The 6000-nt window shown below is 36.4% G+C and overlaps 1 long non-coding RNA gene across 2 annotated transcripts in view; it reads left to right on the forward strand.

The window, feature by feature from the left end:
* The window catches only part of LOC122708252, a 40982-nt gene extending 35648 nt beyond the window's left edge, over nt 1-5334 (forward strand). For both annotated transcript variants that reach the window (XR_006345075.1, XR_006345076.1), the window contains one exon: nt 4947-5334. This is a non-coding gene — a long non-coding RNA (uncharacterized LOC122708252). The remainder of the gene's footprint in view (nt 1-4946) is intronic.
* The last annotated feature ends 666 nt before the right edge of the window (nt 5335-6000 follow it).

Genomic DNA, 6000 nt, shown 5'->3' on the forward strand with positions numbered 1-6000 from the left:
AATTCATATGTAATTCTTTTAAAAAATTTATATTAAGGATCTGCTTTTATTTTGTTTTTCCAAATGAGATAACCTATTGACTGAGTATCATTTATTAAATAGTTTATTTTTTTCCTTACAGATTCAAAGTGCCATTTGTATCATATACCAAGTTTACGAATATGCCTGGACCTGTTTCCCAACCTTTTTCTGCTCCTTTTCTGTTTGTTTTTCTTGTTCCTTGTGCTGATACCAAGTCCAGAACAGTAGGTTAATAAACATTTAAAATATTTGATAGGCTTGTTGCTGTTCCTTGTTCTTTGTTTTCAAAGTTGACTGTAGCCGTTCTTGGCCTTTTGTTCTTCCATATGCCCTTTTTAATCAATGTGTCAGGCTTTATCTAAACCCACAAGGTACAGAGAAATGTAGACAATCTGTGCATAATTGACATATTTATGGTATGTGGGCTTCTCATCCATGAATGTGATCTAATTCTCTATTCTGGCTTCCTTTTATGCCTTTTGATAACATTCTGTAACTTTCTTCAAAGGATCTTGAACATTGTTAGAGGGAAATGTGCCCTTTGATCATGATTTCTGTGAGGAAGAATTTTCCCCAAGCAGACTTTCTTCTTTCACCCATTCACCTGGGAGAGGTGCATTGACTCATCGGGTGTCAGATTTGCAAAGACGAACTCAGTTCAGCTCTATCCTGTTTACTTTCAGGGAATAAGAAGCCTGTAGTGAGCAGGCAATTTTCTTGTTCCTCCAAAGCAGGCTGTTTTTTGCTGAAAGTTCCATTGAATATAAGTTGTGACAATAGCATCCTTCTTTTATTGCTAATATCAGAGAAAAAGCTTCCATACTTTTTTTTCCCCATTGTGATGTTTCCTACAGGTTTTTTGGTAGATACCTTGTATTAGACCCTCTAAGTTGCCATGGGTTGTTTTGTTTTTTTAATCAGGAATGGATGTTGAATTTTATAAAATTATTTTCTATACTTATTGAAGTAATTGTATGTTTTTCCTCCTTTATTCTGTTTACAGGTGAATTAAATTGATTTTTTTACTTGTAACTTTGAGTTTTAGTGAGATTTAAAACTTACATAAAAAACTTATTTGTACAAGGGCTACTCATAACTCTACCCATATGTACACACACACATACCCAGTTGTTTGGATTTTACCTCATTTGTTTTATCATTCTATATATTCATGTGTATATACGTGTATATACATATATATGTTACTTATTTTTCTGAACCATTCTAGACTAGATTGGAGATATTGTGAAACTTTACCCCTAAATACTTTAAGTGTGTATTTATTAAGAACAAAGACATTCTCTTATATAACTGAAGTTCACTAATCAAGTTAGGAAATTAAGCACTGATCCATGACTATTCCTATGTGTGAATGTTAAACTAACCTTTCATTCTTGGAATAAACCAATACAATATGACATTTTGTCCTCATTATACGTATGTCATTGGATTTTATTGGCTTAAAAAAAAACACATGTATTTATGAGAGAACTTGGGCCTGTATTATCTTCTTGCTCAGTTTTAAAAAGTTGGGAAGTATTCTCTTTTTTTCCCATTCCTTGAAAGAGTTGTAAACAATCGAAACTATTTCTTCATTAAATTTTATGAAGAATTTACCCTTGAAGAAGAGAGAAGGTTTTACATTTGGGATTCAGTTTAGTAGACACAAGGCTAGATTTTCTCTATTTTTGTGTCCATTTAGTAAATGATTTTTAAATTGCCATTTAATCTAATTTTCTGGTTTATTGTCATAAAGTTGCTTCTAATATTATTCTACTGTCTTTTAAATATATGAGGATATATAATTATGTCCTCTTTTTCATTCCTAATATTTTTATTTATGCCTTCTCTCTTTTCTCCCCCTTGATTAGTCTTATTATGAATTTATTAATTTTATTACTCTTTAAATAACCAACTTTGGCCATGTTGTTTTTCTTCTACATATTTACTTCTGGTTTTTTTTGACTCCTATTTTTCTGTTTTTAATTTCTTCTTTTTGCTTTCTTTGGATTTAATCTGCTGCTCTTTTTCTTTTAACTTCTTAAGATTAATTCTAAGAACATGGATTTTCAGTCTTTTTTCCTTTCCTAATAAATACTTTTAAGGCTATACTTTTTTTTTAAAACACAACTTTAGCAGCTTTCCATACAGTATATTCATCATAATTTCAAAATACTTTCTAATTTCTATTAAGATTTCTTCTTTGACTCAAATAATGTAGCAGTTTATTACTTAACTCCTAAATATATGTAGAGATTTCTAGTTTTATGTAATTGATATTTAGTTTAATTTTATTGCAGTCAGATAATATACTTTATATGACTTCTGTGCCTTCACATTTTTTGAGACTTACTTTATGGTAATATTCTTTCTTTATTGTATATGTACATATACTTTTTCTCTGTGTGTTATAGGTAAATTACTAAATATTGCTTTCTAATTAGCATTTTTTCTATAGTATCCAGTCTAGAGTTGATCTTATATAATGAGTTTTTTAAATTAATATTTTTTGTATCCTGAGCCTTAGAAAGTTAACTCTTTTTCATATATTCCTGTATTCTTTAATTTCTTCCCTCTTCACATTTCCCTGGTCTTTTAAAATGAAAATTATTATTTAATTTATGTCTTTTTGCATTATAAACATATATATTTAAAATTTAAAAAGTCTTTTCTAGGCTATTTCATAGCTCTGATTTAATAATAAATGAATTCACATTTATATTCTGATTTCATTCTCATCGGATTTCTCCTTTGGCTTGGGATTTGTGTTTGTGTACTTATTGTGAGTGGGAAATTTTTGCTTATGTTTTTTCTTTCTCTCTCCACCATATCCCTCCCCATATTTTCCTCTTCCTATAGTGATTTTGGGACTTCCCATGTGGCTCAGAGGTAAAGAATCTACCTGCAATACAGGAGATGAGGGTTTTACCCCTGAGTCTGGAAGATTCTCTGGACGGGGAAATGGCAACCCACTCTAGTGTTCTTGCCTGGGAAATCCCCTGGGCAGAGGAGCCTGGTGGGCTACAGTCCATGGGGTCGCAAAGAGTCAGAGATAACTGAATATGCACACACACACCCATAGTGATCTTACAGTTGTTCAGAGCTGTTGTGATCCTGCCGCTAATCCTTAGCCATTCCCACTATTTCAAGGCTTTCTTTTCATTGTGATATTGGGAATATCATGTTCACAGCTACTAAATTTGATTGAGGTTCTTTGTTGTAAAGCCTTTTTCTGTCTTTCTGTCTTCCCTAGCCAAAGCCCCAAACACTGTCTTGTCAGCAGCTTAATTTTTCAGATTTTTTTCATCCCAGCTCTTGCTTTTCTCAATGAAAATGACTCTAGTTCCCCCCTCACACAGAGCACTAGTAATGCCCTCAGTCTTCAGGAGAGAATTCTAGATCATTGCTACCTGCAGCCCATGGTTTCAGCTGCTGCCCACCACCTTTTGTTTCTGTTGTGCTCAGAAGCTCAGTCATGCCTGACTCTTTGCGACCCCATGGACTGTAAGTCTGCCAGGCTCCTCTGTCCATGGAATTTCTCAGGCTAGAATACTGGGGTGAATTGCCATTTCCTTCTCCAGGGGATTTTCCCAACCCAAGGATCAAACCAGCATCTCTAACATCTCCCGCATTAGCAGGCAGATTTTTGACCATTAGCGAGAGGCCAATTATTTTGCTTCTGTTTTGTTTCTTACCTGACATTACTATGCCTTTGCAGCAAAGGGGGTGTGAGACACAGCATGAACTCACTGAACTGACTTGATCTGGGTTCTGTCTTGATTGAATTACTCTGTATTCTTCTTCTAGTCAATGTCATCCTTTCAGTTGCATAGTTCTGGATATGGCTTAGATGCTGGACCTGGGTGATAGCAGAAGACTCCTACTCTCAGCTCCCGAAGGGTTTTCTGCACTATCTCTTGGGGAACTTTGCCTGGAAAAGGAGATGTCAGCTGCAAAGGCCTTTAAGCTTTCCCTGTAGGGGTGGTCATAGAGGAAAGAGAAGTATGGAGGACAAGCTTCTTCTCCACCTTCCTCTGCTCTACCAAACTTTCCAGAGAAAAACAATTTCTTAATGGCCAGAAACATAGATATGGAAATGTTGAAAGAATAAGCCATTAGTTGCCTACATGGTGTCACTTTTTTATATTTCTTATGACACTGTAAAAAAGAAATCTCAAAAATTCCCAGTTAGCAAATAAAAATAAAGAAAAATTATAAACTTTTTAATGTAAATAGCTAGGATATGGGGAATTGGAATTAAAATTTTCTGCTATAGTTATTTTATATTACTTGCTGGTAATGAATTTTGCTTAAAGAATATTTGAAAAATTTCATATTTAAATGATCTAACTTGTATATTAATTGGTTCATGAGATTTTTTTAAATAAAAAATTTCTAGTGAGTCTGAATTACAACTAAATTGGTACATGGTATAGAACTCTTTAATTGGAAAAAATATAGATCAATTTTTTTTCTAGGATAAAGCTGAACATAACAGCTGGTTCAGTGTAAACTGTCTCTTTAGAGCCTGTTAACATAGTATAGAGGCGCATTCAATTTTGTGTGCGTACGTATGTGACTACAAGGGGTTAAACACCCAGGTTCTCTTAATTCTGAGAGCATGTGGTGGCCAGCCCAGAGCCAGATTGAGCCATGTTAATTTCCCAGAAGATTTCAAAGAATTATCTTTTGAAAAGGGGAAGTTTGGCTAATAAAAACCAGGATAACCTCCGGCAGTCACATGGAGAAGAATAGAAACAAATTACTCCTGGCTTGTTCGACATTGTTGCTGGGGGGCTTTCTCTGGCTAAACCAGACTGCTTTGTTTTTCTTTACTCCAAAGAGGGAAGTTATTTCAGTAATGTCCTGAGAAAGGTAGGAGCTCAAAGTTGTGCCAAGTGCTCATCTGTGTCTTCTCTTTTTAGGTTCAGGTCTCTGGGAAGCATGTGAAGACTGTCCCGGCTTTCGTGCCATCGGGTCCTGGGTTTGAATTCCTGTTTTGCCACTGATATCCAGGAGATCAGAGAAATTTATGTTTCCACTCTGAGCTTCAACATCTGCATCTCTTAAGGAACATAATTCATACCTACCTCATGACCATGATGGTGAAGATTTGGATATGATAAGGACTGTGATGTCTAGGTACTGAAAAAAATGCATAGGGATTCCCAGATTCCTCCTCCTCTTTTCCTCTCTGACAGTTCCTGAAATCTCACCTCTCTTGTAAGTAGATTCTTGAAAGCTGGAGCCAGATGACTGATACAGGTTTTGTGTGAAGATGAAAGAATTTTAAAATAAAATATTGGTTATCTATTGGCTGTATAACAAATTACCCTCCACCCCTCACCCCCTGCCCCTGACCCCAATCTTGCTGTTTGAAATAACCATTTCACTGTGCTCACAGATTCTGTAGGTCAGGAATTCAAAAAGAGCATAGCTCCATGATGCTATGGCCTCAGCTGGGAGAACTCAAGGCTGGGAGATGAAATCCTGTGTAGGTATCTTCACTCACGTTCCCTGCCCAGCGAGCCCTCACATTATGAGCACTTACACATGGCAGCTCCATGTGGCTTGGGCTTCCTCACAGTATGGCCACGCTATATCACTTCAGTCGTGTCCAACTCTTTGCAACCCGCCAGGCTCCTCTGTCCAAGGGATTCTCCATGCAAGAATACTGGAGTGGGTTGCCATTTCCTCCTTCAGGAAATGCTCTCAACCCAGGGATCAAATCTGTGTCTCATGTCTCCTCCATTGGCAGGGGGGTTCTTTACCACTGGTGCTACCTGGGAGGCAGTGGCCTTTATTGTATGGCAATCAAGGGTCTGAAGGCAAGTTTTCTGATAGAACCAAGCAAAGACTATAACACTTTTCTGGTCCCAGCCTTGGGAGTCACATCCTATCACTGCTGTGAGTCTCAAGCCTCTCCGAGTTCAAGAGAAGGAAACAGACTCCACCTCTTAAAGGCAGGAGCATCAAGAT

This window comes from Cervus elaphus, chromosome 14 (assembly GCF_910594005.1).
Source record: "Cervus elaphus chromosome 14, mCerEla1.1, whole genome shotgun sequence".
In the NCBI taxonomy this organism is placed as follows: domain Eukaryota; kingdom Metazoa; phylum Chordata; class Mammalia; order Artiodactyla; family Cervidae; genus Cervus; species Cervus elaphus.